Here is a 19,935-nt window from a genome sequence, read left to right as displayed (position 1 = left end):
GGAAAATCAAAAGAAATCAGCCAAGACGCCCGAAAAAAGATTGTAGACTTCCACAAGTCTGGTTCATCCTTGGGAGCAATTTCCAAATGACTGAAGGTACCACGTTCATCTGTACAAACACCATGGGACCACGCAGCCGTCATACCGCTCAGGAAGGAGACGCGTTCTGTCTCCTAGAGATGAACGTACTTTGGTGCGAAAAGTGCAAATCAATCCCAGAACAACAGGAAAGGACCCTGTGAAGATGCTGGAGGAAACAGGTACAAAAGTATCTTTATCCACAGTAAAAAGAGTCCTATATCGACATAACCTGAAAGGCAGCTCAGCAAGGAAGAAGCCACTGCTCCAAAACCACCATAAAAAAGCCAGACTTCGGTTTGCAACTGCACATGGGGACAAAGATCGTACTTTTTGGAGAAATGTCCTCTGGTCTGATGAAACAAAAATAGAACTGTTTGGTCATAATGACCATGTGTTTGGAGGAAAAAGGGGGAGGCTTGCAAGCCGAAGAACACCATCCCAACCATGAAGCACCATCCCTGTAGCTCAGTTGGTAGAGCATGGTGTTTGCAACGCCAGGGTTGTGGGTTCGATTCCCACGGGGGGCCAGCAAAAAAAATGTATGAAATTGTATGAAATGTATGCATTCACTACTGTAAGTCGCTCTGGATAAGAGCGTCTGCTAAATGACTAAAATGTAAAATGTAAAAATGGGTGGCAGCATCATGTTGTGGGGGTGCTTTGCTGCAGGAGGGACTGGTGCACTTCACAAAATAGATGGCATCATGAGGCAGGAAAATTATGTGGATATATTGAAGAAACATCTCAAGACATCAGTCAGGAAGTTAAAGCTTGGTCGCAAATGGGTCTTCCAAATGGACAATGACCCCAAGCATACTTCCAAAGTTGTGGCAAAATGGCTTACGGTCAACAAAGTCAATGTATTGGAGTGGCCATCACAATGCCCTGACCAAAATCCCATAGAAAATTTGTGGGCAGAACTGAAAAAGCGTGTGCGAGCAAGGAGGCCTAAAAACCTGACTCAGTTACACCAGCTCTGTCAGGAGGAATGGGCCAAAATTCACCCAACTTACTGTGGGAAGCTTGTGGAAGGCTACCTGAAACGTTTGACCCAAGTTAAACAATTTATAGGCAATGCTACCAAATACTAATTGAGCGTATGTAAACTTCTGACCCAAAGGGAATGTGATGAAAGAAATAAAAGCTGAAATAAATAATTGTCTCTACTATTTTTCTGACATTTCACATTCTTAAAATAAAGTGGTGATCCTAACTGACCTAAGACAGGGCATTTTTACTAGGATTAAATGTCAGGAATTGTGAAAAACTGAGTTTAAATATATTTGGCTAAGGTGTATGTAAACTTTCGACTTCAACTGTACATAGGCAGCGCTTGAGTTTAAGTTCGGGGAAGATCATTTTCACCATAAAAATTGACCTTTATAATAAAGATCAATTTCAAGATAAAAATTGACCTTTATAATAAAGATCAATTTCAAGATAAAAATGGAACTTTATTATAACGCAGGTGCATTTTGAAGATGAAAAACTCACGCGCCACTTATGTGTGCCAGTTATGCTCTATACCAGTTGTAAAGCGGATGATATATGTGCCACGTTAGTTGTGATACAAACCTTATCAAAACATATAGGCCAATGGGCTAGGCTACGTGAGGAGTGCAACTATGACTTGAAAATGTCACCAGCATGTGCTGTGTCTTGCCTTACTGCACACACTGGGCATCACAAGTGATAAGATTCAATTAAGAATAGTCTGATGGGTGACAATATTGTCTTTACATACACTAAATAATATATGTGTGAAAGTAGTTTTGATTTCAAATTGGACCATTATCATGCACCTGTCTCAGAACAGGGGCAGGGGGAGCAAAATACATGTCATCTATGCACTTAAATAGCGAACGGAGGACGTTTTTCCCGTGGTTCATTTTCATGCCAACCAGGTAGACTATACTCCTCTTGTGCTTAATAAAAGCAATGTGTTTAATATTAGGAAAGTTGAGAAATAAATATGGTAGGCCTAGCCTATAGAAAGCTGTTGGGATCCTCCTCTTTTTAGTAGAGGCCATGACTCTGTTTTCTCATGCAATTGCATAGCCTATAGAAATGTTGCGCAACATGAGCTCATAGGCTCTCATGAAGTGTTTGATTTGATTTTCAATTACATTTGCCTTGATGTCAGAGTGATTAGAGGGACAATAGCATGCTGAGTACCAGGCAGTTAGCAAGTTTGGTAGGCTACTAATGACCATCAGCAGCATCAGAGCACAGTTTTGGAGAAGCTTAGTTAACGTGACTAAACGGTCAGGTGGAATTTGACTGCAGTCATGACTCATGGGTCCGTAACAGCCCTAGACATAACTCTGGATATGCAATGCCACATCAGTAACTCCCTGTACTAAACATACTTACACACACAGGACACAGAAGGGTGCGCACACACACACAGTACAATCAGTCTCATTAGAGATTAGTGGTACAGTGTTGGATTCGCACCCCCCGATGTTCAATGTTTAGGAGAGAGGATTGTACACGGCAGCAAAATGAATCATACTAGGCCCATAGAGCTCTATGCTCAAATGCAAAGCACACACATGCACCCACGTAAAGCATATAGCCAGGGAGGAGAAAGACTAAGCCTATCATTTGGAGAAATTTCACAGATCCAGGCTGTATCACATCCGGCCGTGATTGGGAGTCACTTCTGGCGGCGCACAATTTGCCCAGCGTCGTACGGGTTTGGCCGGGGTAGGCCGTCATTGTAAATAATATTTTTTTTCTTAACTTACTTGCCTAGTTAAATAAAGGTTAAATTAAATAAATAAAGATGGTGTAAAACAACCCACAGAGGAGCAGTAATAAGTGTCTGTCTCCATCTCTCTCCTCCTCCCCTCCCCCCTTTGAGAAACAACATACTTTCTTCTCTTTTATTCAGTAGAGGTGAAGAAAGAAGAAGGACAGTGAAAAAGACTGCTTGTAGTTTAGAGCTGTGCTGGCTCCAGTACCTACTGTGTGGAGAGATTGTACTTTATTTAACTAGACAAGTCAGTTAAGAATAAATTCTTATTTAAAATGATGAACCTACCCCGGCCAAACCCTAACCCGGACGACGCTATGGCCAATTGTGAGCCGCCCTATCGGACTCCCAATCACGGCCGGTTGTGATACAGCCTGGAATCAAACCAGGGTCTGTAGTGACGCCTCTAGCACTGAGACGCAGTGTCTTAGACCGCTGCGCCACTCGTTGCTGTAAAGATCTAAGTCCTGGGGTATCACCGAAGATTGGCTGTAGATACCTCCATCCTCGCCATGGCCTTGAATCATCCAATACCGTTAGGCTATTAACCTCCCTCTGTGAGACCAACACCAAAGGCACGTAGGATGATGTCTCGTCCATATACTAACATGTGATATACTGCTGTGGTGTGCACGACAGAAGACATTCCAACCTCAGGGGATGACATACAGTATTTGTACGTCTGATACAATTTCCTTTTAATCAAGTTCATTTGTGGAGATGACGCATTACATCACCAAACCAGCAACCTTACATCCCTGACGACCGTGATGTTCTTCAGGAAGGAACGTGTGGTGGTGGTGAACACTAGATATTCTGCTCTCTGCTCTACGGATCCTTTTAGTGCAGTAGATGGACTGATGTGACATTGGAAGCAGATGGAATATACGCCAACAGACGTATGAACACTAGGGTGACCACATTTAAAATGTGCAGAATATCAGCTCTCAGCAACGATTGGAGAAGTGTTTGACATCACGAGTAACACATCCTTATGATGTGTATATCTTGTCATAAGAGACAGGTCGGAATGTCTGACCGAAATACGGGACAAATCAACTTTCTTCTTAAATTAGTGGTGTTTGAATTTGTTGATCAAATGTGGAACATGATTGTTTGGTTGCGGGACGCTGGACAAAGGGCCAACATGAGGGACTGTCCCACACAATCCGGGATATGTGGTCACCCGAATGAATCAAATCAAATCAAATCAAATCAAATGTATTTATAAAGCCTTTCTTACATCATCAGTATGAACACAAGTGGTGAAAGACACGGCTATCTCACATGTTGTTACATGTAATATTCGGTCCTCTGTAGCTCAGTCCGTAGAGCATGGTGCTTGCCAGCTGTGGGAAAAGTACCCAATTGTCATACTTGAGTAAAAGTAAAGATACCTTAATAGAAAATGACTCAATTAAAAGTGAAAGTCACCCAGTAAAATACTACTTGAGTAAAAGTCTAAATGTATTTGGTTTTAAATACACTTAAGTATCAAAAGTAAAAGTACACATCTTTTCAAATTCCTCATATTAAGAAAACCAGGCGGCAACATTTTCTTTGATTTTTTTATTTACCGATAGCCAGGGGCATGCTCCAACACTCAGACATCATTTACAAACCAAGCATGTCTTTACTGAGTCCGCCATTTCAGAGGCTGTAGGGATGACCAGGGATGCTCTCTTCATAAGTGTGTGAAGTAGACAATTTTTCTGTCCTGCTATCCATTCAAAATGTAATGAGTACTTTTGAGTGTTAGGGAAAATGTATGGAGTAAAAAGTACATCATTTTCCTTAGGAATGTAGTGAAGTAAAAGTAAAAGTTGTCAAAAAAATAAACAGTAAAGTAAAGAAAAAAACTACTTTAGTAGTTCTTTCAAGTATTTTTACTTAATTACTTCACACTACTGGTACTTAAAACGCCAGGATAGTGGGTTCGATTCCCGGGACCACCAATACTTAAAATGACTAAGTCGCTTTAGACAAAAGCGTCCACTAAACGGCATACATCACACATCATAGAACGACAGTCAGAGTTGTGTGTGTTTGATCAGAGTGTGTAGGATTCAGTGTCTGCTTAAAACTCGCTGATCAGCCATCGCCTCACACATCAATAGTAGCACCACAGTGCCCCCTACTGCTACTGTAGAGTATTACCTCTAAAGGACATACTGATCAAAACCAGCAACACTACTGAATGACTTGCTTTGGTGTGAGATGTTAATACAATGAACAAAGAATATCACACCATGGCACTTTCCATCGAAATGCAGCCCATCTGTCCTGAAGGACTCACGGGTATAGCAAAGCTAATAGCAGAGGTGGATGTGAGAAATCTGCCCTCGGTCACTTTCTACTTCCTGGGAGCCTGAAGCAGTGGTTCCTGCTGTTTCCTGTCCTGTTGGCTCACTGCTGATACACACACACACACAGACACACTAGATGCCCCAGCGGGTAACACTGCCAACCACCCGTGGATCACACTTCCACAACAGGTGTGATCAGACACATACACTAGAGACTGACTTACCCCCCTACTGAGTCACATATCACTGGGACACTTTACTGCCACGGGATTCAGCATTTTGCAATTTAGTGTAGTGTAGTGCAGCGTGTGTGTCCGTGTGCGTATGTATATCTGTCTGTGTGTGTCTGCAAATGTGTGTTGTAGTTGCATGATAACTTGTGTAATGATCCCTATGTAATGACAACATTCAGAGGAGAGAAATGCAGCGGGTCGGGGGAGCGTCATTTCCCTAGGAGCGCCATTATGGTCATGTTGTCTGTAAACAGGTTAGGAGCCACACACACACACACACACAACTCAGCTCTATGATTGAGTCAGCATGGCTACAGTCCAACTCTAACCCACAGGCCTGAACAGGCTGGATCATAATCATAGAGGTCACTTGAGGTCAAAACAGTTAGTTCTGCTGAAGGCTCAGTAAACAATCCCTGCTGATCAAGGTATTGGCAAGCCAAGACAGGAAGACAGAAATACAACAAACAAAAAGGGAAAAAGCTTACTTCAATACATCATACCTGCTATCTGCCTCACTGAGCCCGCCAGCCGCAAACAGGAATATAAACAGTGTGGCGCTCCGCTCGGTGCTAGATGCTCACACAACTTCACTGCCGCACTGTGCAGAGCCGTTCCGGGGGTTTAATGTGTGTAACTTCAATAAGGCTGGGAGGGGAGAAGGTTGTCGTATCTCACTGACAAGAGCCACGTTTCTTCACAAAGACATGCACACAAACACAGCCTGCATACACACACACACACACACAAACACAGCCTGCATACACACACACACACACACAGCCGGTCTCACACTCACAAACACACACACTCACACGTTCTCAGACACACGCCAGAGGGGACCACCTGTCAAAGGGTGTCGGGCGCCGCAGGCAGCATCACCTGCTCGGAGGGGAGATGGGCTTTGATATTCAAATCAACCCTCGGCGCCAGAGAGAGAAAAAACACACAGGTATCAAACATGGCTGTGCTTGCATCGCAACCTCCGTTTCTAACTCTCTGCCCCCCCCCCCTGCTCCCTCTTTCACTCTCTCCTCCTCCCCACTCTCTCTCTCTCCACTGTCTATCCCTCTATTAATACACTGTACCTCTCACTCTCTCATACACACTCTCGCATACTCTCTCTCTGTAAAATCTAAACACAATCTAATTACTGAGCATAAAAGCAGTGCAAAACACAGTGGCACAGTTGGGTTAGCTTTGAGCCAAAGGAAGTATGCTAGTCTGACAGAGAACATCTGAAATGGGGAAAAAACGAATGAATTCCTAACACGTTTTGTCACTTGTCTGTGCCCTAGACAGAGACTGACATGAAACATACATCGCTTATACATGAAATATACATAGACATGTTATACATATGCTTTAAATGGCTGAATGGTATGTGAATGGAAGACACAGACCTGTGAATGGGGCCAAACTCAAGTCAGAGGTACGACACACACACACACACACACACACACACACACACACACACACACACACACACACACACACACACACACACACACACACACACACACACACACACACACACACACACACACACACACACACACACACACACACACACACACACACACACAGTTCCTAGGCTGAAGGGGAAGTCAGAGCAGAGAGTTAAGTTAGTAAGAGACGTCACCAGTGGATGTGAGGCGTGAAGTTAACCCATGTCTGTGTCAAGGCACCATCACCATCCCTCATGAGGGGGATAATGTCATGACTGATGTCCGGGGTCTGGGCCTCGCTAGTGGGTCACTGCTCTGCCAAAGGCCCCTAGGGTCTGGAGGGTTTGGAGGCCGACTGGCACCACTAAGAACATGACCCAGCTGGTACAGTACAAAGATAGGGGGAGAAAGGAGGTGGAAAGAGGGCAGATGTGTGTTGACATGCTAGCTAGCTACAGTATCTTCCTCCTCTGTGCAGAGCTAGATCAGCCCTGTTACTGTGTTACAGCAGTATTGGTGTTGTGTTGCATCACAGACAACCAGCAGCAGTGTACGTACTCACAAACTCGGGTGAGACACCCTCAGACCCACTACAGAGACAGAGGTTAGGGAGTTAAGGATTGCTCCCAGAGAGAGGAGAGACGATGTCTACAGTGTGGTACCACTTCCTCAAGTAGCTTGTGTTGAAAACAGCAGGGCTTGCTGTGACTGTGCTCTACGCTGTGTGATGACTCTGGTACTGTGGCTGAAGGTGGTCTGGGGACAGCCAAGCCCTGATGGAGGGGATGGGAGAAACGATGGGGAGACGAAAAGATGGAGACAAGAAAGGATGGAGAGAAGAAAGGATGGAGATGTTGAAAGGTTTTTCATTTCTTGAGGAGACACATGTGGCTACCATATGAGGGTATGAGTGAGAGACAGAGATACACAGAGAGCGAGAGAGCGAGCTAGAGCAACAGAGAGAGAGAGCAAGAGAGTGCGAGAGAGCGCGAGAGAGGGCGAGAGAGCGCAAGAGAGTGCGAGAGAGCGAGAGAGCGAGAGAGAGCGAGAGAACGCGAGAGAGACAGAGACGAGAGAGAGAGAGAAACAGAGAATGAGAGAGAATGAGAGAGAGAGAAAGAATGAGACAGAGAGACAGAGAGAGACAGAGAGAGAGAGAGAGAAAGAGAGCGACAGAGAGAGAGAGACAGAGAGATACAGAGAGACAGAGAGAGACAGAGAGAGAGAAGTATCGTTCTGTGTCTGCTCAAAAGATCAATGATCAAAACAATGGCACTGCAAATGGACTGTCTCTAAAAGCCTTCCTCATAATGCTCCCCTCTGTCTCATTTCAGCACGTCATGACACCCACCATCTCAGAATGTTCTGAAATCGTTTTTGCAGTTAGAAACAGATACGATTAGCATTCCTGAAACATTATTTTGTTGAAATCTAATTGCATCTCTGAGAAATTAAGCGAATTGATTGCACGCAAATTGGCCATTTTCATTTATAGGACTCATATAATCTTCAATAAATATTGTACCTAACATACGATTTGGAACATAATACTTCCAATCTAAGATAGGGGGGGGGGTCGAAATCGAAATCCTCATTCTTGTGCTTTTTGCAGTAGAATGACTTCTATGGCAGTATAAAATGGGACTGGGCTACGGGCAAATGTGGGTGATTACTGCACTACAATGGCGCCACACGAACTCTGTCAGTTCAACAACAAGCTCATTTAGACATGAACCCCCAGAAGGATGTACAGCGTGTTTATTCCCACTCTTAACGAGTGGGGTAATTAGGCTCTGAACATGGAACAACAACACAATGACAACACACACACACACACACACACACACACACACACACACACACACACACACACACACACACACAGTGTTAGAGAGGGAGATTACATGGAAAACCATCACACACATTGCCTAAAGACTAGTGAGTGGACTAATAGTTAACATGGATCTAAACACATGCACTTCCTGTGGGAGCTCATGAGACGGTGTCTTACCATTCACATATGGGATTTCAATGTACAGAGTGCCCTGACGCAATGTGGTACACACTTCCTGTTACACAGGTTCTCTTTTTTACAAAACGTTATTGAATTATTAGAGCCTAAAAATATGTTACTATGCTCTGCCTATTAAAAGCAGTTGATTAATGTGACCTCCTAATAAGGGCCAGAGGGTTAGTGAGCAGAGCAGTCTGGGGCCAGACCAGACCAGAGCAGACTTGGTAGAGTAGATTACCCTGTTGGGTGTCAGGTGCTACACCTGTACTAACAGGCCTGTTAATGAGACTGCTGGGTTTAGACAGCTAACACCTGCCTGTCTGTCCCTACAGAGCAACTCACAGGCTCTGGGAAGTCCCACTGGAGACTCTTGAGGGAAACTGAAGGGCTGAGGCCCTTAAACTGAAACCTAAGCCAGGGGAACATGGGAGAATGTTGAGGGCAAAAGGGGATTGGAGATCAGGTACACAAAGAACCAAAATGGCCACCAACAGATATGATGGGGGAGAGAGAGAGAGAGAGAGAGAGAGAGAGAGAGAGCGCGGAGAGAGAGAGAGAGCAAGAGCGCAGGAGAGAGAGAGAGCGAGAGCGCGTGAGAGAGACAGAGAGCGAGAGAGAGAGAGAGAGAGAGAGAGAGAGAGAGAGAGAGAGAGAGAGAAAGGGAGAGAAAGACAGAGAATTCTACAACTGTAACATTCCTAGCCTAGTGACACTTCTTGGCAGTTAAATATAAGCAGTGTACCATGATGTGGAAAATCTCTATTTTCTCTCCTCTCCTATTCTTCTCCTCTCAATAATAAGCGTCGAGGCTGCTGAATAAAAGATCAGACGGAGTTGAGCAGCCTGTTTGTGTGTCTCAGCGGGGTACTGTCTCTGTGTGTGTACCATAGCGCACCAAGGTGTGGGTGAGGCATAGTACTGAGGTGTGTTTGAGAGGCATACGGTAACGCACTTTCCCCTGACCAAACACCACCACGCCCCCAACCTCTGCTCCTCTCAATCCGCTAACAGGTAGACACACGCACACGCACACACACACGCACACGCACACACACACACACAGCATCGAGCCTTCCCAACACACAATGTCTGATGGAAAAACAACATGAGACAAAAAACATCCCACCCCCTGTCACTGTCTGATTCGGAGGGGTGTAATCTCTAACAACGTCTGATTCGGAGGGGTGTAATCTCTAACAACGTCTGATTCGGAGGGGTGTAATCTCTAACAACGTCTGACTCGGAGGGGTGTAATCTCTAACAACGTCTGATTCGGAGGGGTGTAATCTCTAACAACGTCTGACTCGGAGGGGTGTAATCTCTAACAACGTCTGACTCGGAGGGGTGTAATCTCTAACAACGTCTGATTCGGAGGGGTGTAATCTCTAACAACGTCTGATTCGGAGGGGTGTAATCTCTAACAACGTCTGACTTTGGAGGGGTGTAATCTCTAACAACGTCTGACTTCGGAGGGGTGTAATCTCTAACAACGTCTGATTCGGAGGGGTGTAATCTCTAACAACGTCTGACTTCGGAGGGTGTAATCTCTAACAACGTCTGACTTCGGAGGGGTGTAATCTCTAACAACGTCTGATTCGGAGGGGTGTAATCTCTAACAACGTCTGATTCGGAGGGGTGTAATCTCTAACAACGTCTGACTTTGGAGGGGTGTAATCTCTAACAACGTCTGACTTTGGAGGGGTGTAATCTCTAACAACGTCTGACTTCGGAGGGGTGTAATCTCTAACAACGTCTGACTTTGGAGGGGTGTAATCTCTAACAACGTCTGACTTTGGAGGGGTGTAATCTCTAACAACGTCTGACTTTGGAGGGGTGTAATCTCTAACAACGTCTGACTTTGGAGGGGTGTAATCTCTAACAACGTCTGACTTTGGAGCGGTGTAATCTCTAACAACGTCTGACTTTGGAGGGGTGTAATCTCTAACAACGTCTGACTTTGGAGGGGTGTAATCTCTAACAACGTCTGACTTTGGAGGGGTGTAATCTCTAACAACGTCTGACTTTGGAGGGGTGTAATCTCTAACAACGTCTGACTTTGGAGGGGTGTAATCTCTAACAACGTCTGACTTTGGAGGGGTGTAATCTCTAACAACGTCTGACTTTGGAGGGGTGTAATCTCTAACAACGTCTGACTTTGGAGGGGTGTAATCTCTAACAACGTCTGACTTTGGAGGGGTGTAATCTCTAACAACGTCTGACTTTGGAGGGGTGACTCTCCCAAATGAAAGACCGAAGAAAAAAATATCTTGAATTGAAAAACAGGTGTCTTTGTATTGTCTGGGTATGGCTGGTGAATATGGTGCACAAACACACAGACGCCTTACAGATATGCGAGACACGGTTCCAATTTATAATAAGAAATGCAGCGCCAAAATAGTTGTGTTATGACGCATTATTGAAAACCCTGTCATCATGCTAGGCATGAAATGAGCATTACTTGACTTCTGAATAACACTCATTGTGCCACCTCCCTTGTTTTTTTGTCAACAAGAGACAATTTCAACTGCAATCTGTATCCATGTTCCACAATGACAAGCCTATATTTCTGTACCAAACCAGAGCGCATACAAAAACATCATCAGCGTGCCTGTGTGTATGCGCGTGCGTGCGTGAGTTTGGCAGGTGTGTGTCATGAAGGGGGCAGATCAGTGGCAGAGTTCCTTCTGGCAGGAGAGGATCAATACGTAAAGGACTTGCGAGGCTTATGGGAGTGGGAGTTCGCCGTCTCTCAACTAGGTCATCTAAGGAGAGGACACACACACACAAGTACCCACCTTCCAGAGCCCTAAAGGCTGCTGACTGGGCTGCTTTGGCCGGGGCTCACTTTGGGGGTTGACAGCAGGAGGTAGGCCAGGCTACACATTGGTTGACATTAGTTTCAAGTTTTATTAGTCGTATGTACAGGATACACATGGTATACAATGAAATCCTTACTTGCAGGTTCCTTCTCGACAATGCAACAACAAAAAATAATAAAATATATATTTTTTTTATTTAACCTATATTTAACACGGTAAGTCAGTTAAGAACAAATTCTTATTTTCAATGAAGGCCTAGGAACAGTGGGTTAACGGCCTAGTTCAGGGGCAGAACGACAGATTTTTACCTTGTCAGCTCGGGGATTCAATCTAGCAACCTTTCTGTTACTGGCCCAACGCTCTTACCGCTAGGCTACCTGCCACCCCAAAATATAATACGAACATAAAGTAAATGGCTCAGTAGAATATAATATATTTTTTGCATGAGTATAATGCAAGAAGGCACAATTTATAGTCCAATATTTACACATGTATCAGAGTAAGGGGGGATTGGGGGGAAAGAGTTTAAATTGGGTGGGGTCCTTGATGATGCTGTGGGCCTTCCTCAGGCACCGTTTCAAGTACATGTCCTGGATGGGTGGGAACACTGCACCAGTGATGTACTGGGCCAACTTCACTACCCGCTGGAGGGACTTGCGGTCGTGGACGGAGCAACTCATGTACCAGACCGTGATGCAAACGGTGAGGAAGCTCTTGATGGTGCAGCGGTAGGACCCCAGGAGAGTACAAATAAATACAAAGCATAAAATATTTGACTGATTCTAAATAATAATTGACTGACTCTTTCTACAGCCAAAGACACTGTGATTGTTAGTCACATGCCTCTGACCCATCTCTATGGTCAGTGTGATGGAGCCCCACTCTCACATGAAGAACCATGGATTACTTTCTTCAGCTCTAATGGATCTCTTTCTCTACTCTTAAGGAAGGTTCCTGCGGACTCTCAGGTGGGACTATCATGCAGGCCTCTCCATCTCACACACACACACCATGAGCAGCAGCACATCAGGGGTCCTAGGCTGTGGATACCACATCTGTTATTAAAGAGGATAGAAGCATTCAAGCAGAGAGTACAAAAAATCTGTTAATAACACACATGGTGTGAGTGAGGAGAGCGCGCAGGGGCAAGACTTATTTTTGTATTTCTCTGTGCCTATAGCACGGGCTCAGAAACCATTGGCAATGACATATAGATATTCTCATGCCAAATGCATATAGAAATGAATGCAAAACATTAGCTCGCATGAAAATAATCTTAAACTGAACACAGAAAGCACTACAGCATGTGTCTAGTTGCAAGGAAGAATGCAATGGAGAGAAGGAAAGAAAGGGAGAGTGAACAGGGGGAGAGGAGGAGAGCATGCCATGTGGAGAAAAAAAAGAAAAGGAAATAGGGGAGGGGGGAAAGAGAGATTTATCCTTTAATGAGAGAGAGGATTGTCTGCAGGCTCTACAAATTTCCATTCTAATTTCATGTGGCACAGTCACGGAACTTCTGTCTGTTTTGTCTCTGTGTGTGTTTGACTGTGTGTGTGTGTGTGTTTGACTGTGTTTGACTGTGTGTGTGTGTGTGTGTGTGTGTGTGTGTGTGTGTGTGTGTGTGTGTGTGTGTGTGTGTGTGTGTGTGTGTGTGTGTGTGTGTGTGTGTGTGTGTGTGTGCGCGCGCATGTATGTGTGAGCACAAGTCAGATTTAGAAGGGCGGAAGGAGGGTCTCTTTGCCCTACAACCAAAAACCCTTCTGGAAAAAATATTGTCTGCACGCACGGGTTAAACACACTCTAAAATTGGCCCAATGGCGTACACTTCCCCTCATTACTAAACAGATTTGAACGTGCCTGACTGCTGGAAATAATCATAACATCTGTTGTAGTCTTATCCCAAAAACTGTGTTAAAGACAGTCAAAGTTATGAATTAGCCCTTCGCTCGTATTGCCATTGTAGACTAACTTAATCCTGGGTCATTTAAATGTGTTTTGAAACAAATGAGAATTCAATTTCTCATGAACATAACTGATGTTTTTAACTGATGCTTCTAACAGATTTATTTTTCTTCAGCACCTATGAACGTGTCCTCCATTCCAGAGCCCATCCAACAGCGTCCACAGAGCCTTGATGGTGGGGTTTAGGTACCCAGGCCTCGTCAAGTCTTAGAGCAGCTCATGGCACTCTGTGGAGTGCTGCATCTGTGTGGAGAAGACTGATTCCCTTGTAAGGGGATGAGAGTCAAGCCTTGTGTCTTAGAAAGGATACTGTCTAACTGACTCCAACAACAATACGGTAATAACCCTCTGTGATGACTGACTAACGGCCTGTCTGTGCGCAAGCCTCTCCACTTCAGACTCAGACAAGCTAGGCCCCTGGCAAAGTCAACTGCACCTTGGCACTGCCCCATACCCAACATCATCATGCCCAGCACGGCTTATAGCCTCTTCTACCACCTTGTTGTGGCTGGCGCCACGGAAACGGATGTCCACTGCTTGCTAGCTTGTGTCCTTCACATCGTAACAAATCCTCAAATGAGCCACGATAGATATCATACAGAACACGTGGCATGCATATCGCCTTGGCCTATATCATATCAGAACTAATAAATTAACTTAGTTTAAGACCCAGGCTGAAGCTGTGACAAGGTTCCCCCCGAGTCAATTTGAGAGGCAATTTGAAGTGCCGACCTTGGAGCGACTTTGAGGCAGAGAGTAATTACACAGAGAAGGTTTCACAGAACCATTGAAGTGAGGAGAGAGAGAGTGTTTCATGGTGTATGGCCACTTGAGACCTACCGGTAAGCTTGCACAGTAGGCCTATTTTGAATGCAAAAACGGTTACCCCCTGGTTGCTTCACATGGTGTAGTATAGAATAGTGATATTTGACATTGGGTGTTTCGACATTCAGAGATTAGCCAAACCAAATTCTGTATACAGCAAAATCCCCTGAAAACCCCATTGCTTTAAAAGGAACAATCCTCTTTGAAGATCCAACAACAAAGGGCAATGGCGCCCTCCTCAGGAGAGGTTAAAAATGAGTCAACCATGTCAGATTATAACATGCAAAAATAAGCAGGATATGCTGAATGTACTAAGCCTAACACATCACTGATTTAGACAAATACAATCCCAAGGTATGCATAGCACAGATAACTAGTTCACCAGACACAGCCACTGGGTAAAAAAAAACACATCAAAGTCATTGAGTGCCACAAGAGGAGAATCCAGCCTCTCCTATCCTCTGTGTCAGGAAGTCAGTGTATCAGTCCCATATCTGTCCCATATGCCCATAGTGGGAAACAGGGCTTTGTTATCTTACCAAGTCCTGGAAGGCCCTGAGTCCTCTGGGGGGGGGGTAAGGGCTAACGCGGAGCCCTATCTCAGCAGGGGGCCTGGGACTGTCACCTCTATTTAGGTCCCCCTGTGCGGTGCCCGGCCTAAATCAGTCTCCCGGCTGTGCAGGGCCGGCTCAGTGAGTCCACGCTGGCAGTTAAGAGGCAGTTTGACAAAGTGCTTAGACACTGGAGCCAGACTAGCCCTGACAGCTGTCAACAGAGACAAACATCCCAGCCTGACACAGACAGAGGATTGGGGTAGTGTTTACGGGGAAGTGTGTGTGTGGGAGTGAGGGGGGGGGGGCTGCATGTGCGCGTGTGTTGTCTTTGGTACAGTAGTGCCAAATCTGGGTTAAAACATTAGTGTTACAGACACTGTGCACCGCAAGGCAAGCAGACACGTTGTCAGGAATCATTTGGTGAATGGCAAAGCCGCAGCAAGCTGTCATGCTAGGCACATCATAACCACCTACATGCCCAAATCTTTTGAGTTCCCCCTGAAAGGAAAGCCCAGTGACTTGACCTGATTTTAAAACAATGTTCCTAAAAACACAAGCCCTCCTGGCAAAAGCGAAGAGTGTATTTTAGCTGCAGACAGTCTAAAAGAAGAAGAGATACCATATGGTTCCCTGGTGGGACAGTTCTGTTTGTGTCTGAAAACACCATTAAACGTGGTCTGGTTTGCAACTTCATCTGTGGGTTCTACAACTAAATGCATTGTTCCAATATTTCCTTACAAGGAAACATAATGCCGCTGTGTGTGTGAACGAATCAAACTGCCTAAATATGATTATCGGGCTCCAGCAGCAAAATAATGTTTTTAGTCTGAGAGAGAGAGGAGAGAGAGGAGAGAGGGAGAGAGAGGCGACTTGCCACATACTGTATGAGTAGAATCCGAATAATGTCCTATGATTGCGTCAACATTGTCCTCTTTCAGGACACTTGAGTGGATAACTCTTTTATTGTCCTCTTTCAGGACACTTGAGTGGATAACTCTGTTATTGTCCTCTTTCAGGACACTTGAGTCGATAACTCTGTTATTGTCCTCTTTCAGGACACTTGAGAGGATAACTCTGTTATTGTCCTCTTTCAGGACACTGAGTGGATAACTCTGTTATTGTCCTCTTTCAGGACACTTGAGTGGATAACTCTGTTATTGTCCTCTTTCAGGACACTTGAGTGGATAACTCTGTTATTGTCCTCTTTCAGGACACTTGAGTGGATAACTCTGTTATTGTCCTCTTTCAGGACACTTGAGTGGATAACTCTGTTATTGTCCTCTTTCAGGACACTTGAGTGGATAACTCTGTTATTGTCCTCTTTCAGGACACTGAGTGGATAACTTTGTAATGGATAACTCTGCTATAGTGTCTCAACCTAGCAAACTAAGTCTGTTCTATCTCATTGTCTTCCTCCAGGTGACTCTGGTATTGTCTCTTCTCCTCCCTGAGCTGCAAAAGCAGGATTCCCCAACTGGTAGCCAGTTTTTTATTTGGCCCCCCAAGTTGTACATAATAGACTGAAAACACCAGGAAATCAGCTCCAAGTGATTTGAATTTAAGAAATCTGTTCAAGTATTCACAGGCATAATAGAGAGAAAAATGTGATCGTATACAAATGTAAGCAAGGTTTCAAGTATGTTTCAGTTAAGCATGATCTGTTTTAGGGTTGTCCCCTAAATCTTGGCCGACCGAAAGTCGTCTGTTCTTTCGACCAATCGATTGCTAGAAATAAAAGTGTTTTTTTCCCCATATATAAACACAACCTAAACTACCGTTCAAAAGTTTGGGGTCACTTAAAATGTCCTTGTTTTTGAAAGAAGTGCACATTTTTTTGTCCATTAAAATCACATCACATTGATCAGAAACACAGTGTAGACATTGTTCATGTTGTAAATGACTATTGTAGCTGGAAATGGCAGAATTTTTATGTAATATCTTCATAGGTGTACAGAGGCGTATTATCAGCAACCATCACTCCTGTGTTCCAATGGCACGAAGTATTAGCTAATCCAAGTTTAACATTTTAAAAGGCTAATTGATCATTAGAAAACATTTTTGCAATTATGTTAGCACAGCTGAAAACTCTTGTTTTGATTAAAGAAGTAATAAAACTGGCCTTCTTTAGACTAGTTGAGTATCTGGAGCATCAGCATTTGTGGGTTCAATTACAGGCTCAAAATAGCTAGAAACAAAGATCTTTCTTCTGAAACTCGTCAGTCTATTCTTGTTCTGAGAAATGAAGGCTATTCCATGCGAGAAATTGCCAAAAATCCTCCTCCCGCTGGCTAAACAGATTCTGCCATTACTCTCCTGAAGTTACCGGTAATAGGCTACACGAGGAGTCGGCAACCTTTCTCATGTGAAATGCCAATTTATCTTACCATTTCTACCCATCTGCGTGCCAGTTATGGTTTTCATATGCACATTTTCGTGAAACAGTTTCATTTAATTCATAATAACGTCTACATATCTCAAATTCATTGTCATGTGTTTAATCAATATTCTATCCCAATCTAAATGAAAATGATACAAACCTAAAAAGTAACTTCTATTGCCATTGCCAACTACGCAAAAATAGCCTAGGGATAAGAAGCAGTGTTTGACTTGGGCAGGAGTTCACCGGAGCTGAGTACTGGCACCTCAAATTTTCTACTGCTTGAGCACCTGTTCCTCTTATAGAATATTAGCTCAAATGTATTGTGGAGCTGTTGCACCTAAATGTAAACAGTACCAGCACCCAAAATGAGTACCGGAACCTATTTCAGTCCAAGTCAAGCACTGATAAGAAGACTATTTTCATGACGTTTCCACTGGATCAGAGCATGACATTTTTCACTTTCACGCTGAGTGGTTATCGAAAGGGAGAGAGCCGGAAAGATTTTTCAAATACATTAAGGAACTATTGTCATTCTCAACGGAAGTAAAAACATACTTTGTTTGCTTGCTGTTTGAGGTGAAGAAAACATTACTTTGAGAAGCTCCACAGGTCATTAGTGGTGGTGCATTAAGCCAAGCAGAAATACTATCACACCCCCAAATGGGTGCATCTACATGCCTACATTTGCGCGCAGGCCAGGTAGCCTATAACAGGCTGACCACACCGCTCGCGTTGCAAAATACATTTTTAAATCTATGTTATTCAGTTATTGCATCCACACTGCTCGTGCGCGCCAACGAGCGTCTACGTTGCCAAGGGCTAAAATAGAAATCAGTTCTATTTCTGACGCAGATCGCGCTGCAAGTCCTGCCTCTTCCATCTCCTCATTGGTTTATAGAAGCAGGTACCCATGTGCCATCTCCTCATTGGTTATACCCACGTGGGTGACTGAAGATAAACCAGGTCAGTGGCGGTAATGCACCTAATTTATGAAAGTTGCCAATCGAAATATAAAGTCAAGAGAAGAAAAGGCCTGGAAGGAAGAGAGATGACTAGAAACGATTTGGGTTTACCATTTTATGTGTGGATTAATTGGTGGAGTAGAGGACCTTGTGCATTTCAGGTAAAATAACAACTCAATGTTTATATCCCAGGAAAAATTAGCTAGCAACAGCAGGCTAGCTAAAGAGGACAAATTAGCTAGAAGTGCAAGCTAACTAGCTAAATTGCCATACATTTTTTTAATGCTTTTTGACCTGTCCCCAAATTAATATAATTGGTTCAGAGTTTGTTTTGATATTTTAACCTGTGTGTTGTGATCGCGTTTAGTGTGGGGGGGGGACAAAATACATTTATGCACGATGCCGCACGTGCGCAGCCGGTTTGGGTTCCGTGTAAGCCTACTTCCATTCGTGCGTGTCCTTTCTCAACATTAACAGGAGCACTCCAAACAAAAGACAATAACTAAATTGACAGAACTCGTAAATGGAATTAAATAAACCAAAACTTGTTTCTCACAAGTGTAGCATAGCTTGTGCGCTCTGCAAACAATGTGTCCACTCTGACAATGCGAACGGAAAGACTGGAATAATAATATTGAATGCATTAAAATAAATTACCATAACCAAAGTAACAAACATTGTAGATTAGAAATGATAGGAATTAACGGTAAATCTACTACTGGTAATATATGTAATGGGGAATTGATATACACTAACAATCAAACCCAAACAATTCACACAATGAAGTTATGAAACAATGAATGTGCACAAATTGGCGGGAGAGCGCGCATTCTGGAGAGAGTGCATTGTGCATCTGGGTGCATGGTCAAGCCGACATCTGCATTGGCCATGCAGCATTTACGTTGATACGTCCTCAGCAGAAGTCAGGGCATTCATACCTCTTACGCTTCGCGGAGCAGTGCAGAGCTTTTGTCAAGGAAGTGAGTTTGTGTTTATACAGGATGTATTTGGACTTGATTTGGACTCTGCATGCCTCTGGAGACTCCGCAATTGCGCCACACCCTCCATATGGATCCTCCGACTACATTTTAGGATCAAGCATAAATTGGCTTTTAGTCTAGGCCTCCGCAATGGATTAGTTCACTGAGATGGGCGCAAATAAATATAAATATTTGCTACTGCTCGACTAAACAATCTTGGTCAACCAACCGCCTAACAATCAATTGGGGTCAGCCCTAATCTGTTTGGGCTTCTTGCGGTTAATTTGCAGTTAAAAATGTATGTTATGTCGTCGCCCCCCTCCCCCGGAAGAAGATCCAGATGACTCAGTCTCAGATGACACCCTATTCCCTACATAGCGCACTACTTCTGATCAGAGCCCAATGGGTCCTAGTGCACTCTATAGGGACTAGGGTGCCATTTGGGACACAACCATCATGTTGTGAATACAGAATACAGAACCAGGAGTGGGTTTCCTCTGTACAGAGACTACCCATCAAAACTCTGATACAAACACACGCGCTCTCTCCTTCAGTCTCCCAGTGCTCCTGGTTCTTCTTCTCCAGGCTTATATTCATCACTATCACTGTCTCT

General features: G+C 44.1%; 1 protein-coding gene across 2 annotated transcripts in view; it reads right to left on the bottom strand.

Annotated features, from left to right (window-relative positions):
• Nucleotides 1-19,935, bottom strand: part of LOC106578541 (partitioning defective 3 homolog) — a 566,386-nt gene that overhangs the window by 468,170 nt on the left and 78,281 nt on the right. The gene's annotated exons all lie outside the window — the stretch shown is intronic.

This window comes from Salmo salar, chromosome ssa19 (genome assembly GCF_905237065.1).
Source record: "Salmo salar chromosome ssa19, Ssal_v3.1, whole genome shotgun sequence".
Classification (NCBI taxonomy): domain Eukaryota; kingdom Metazoa; phylum Chordata; class Actinopteri; order Salmoniformes; family Salmonidae; genus Salmo; species Salmo salar.
Note: the sequence above shows the minus strand (reverse complement) of the source record. Positions and strands in the feature narration are given on the sequence as shown.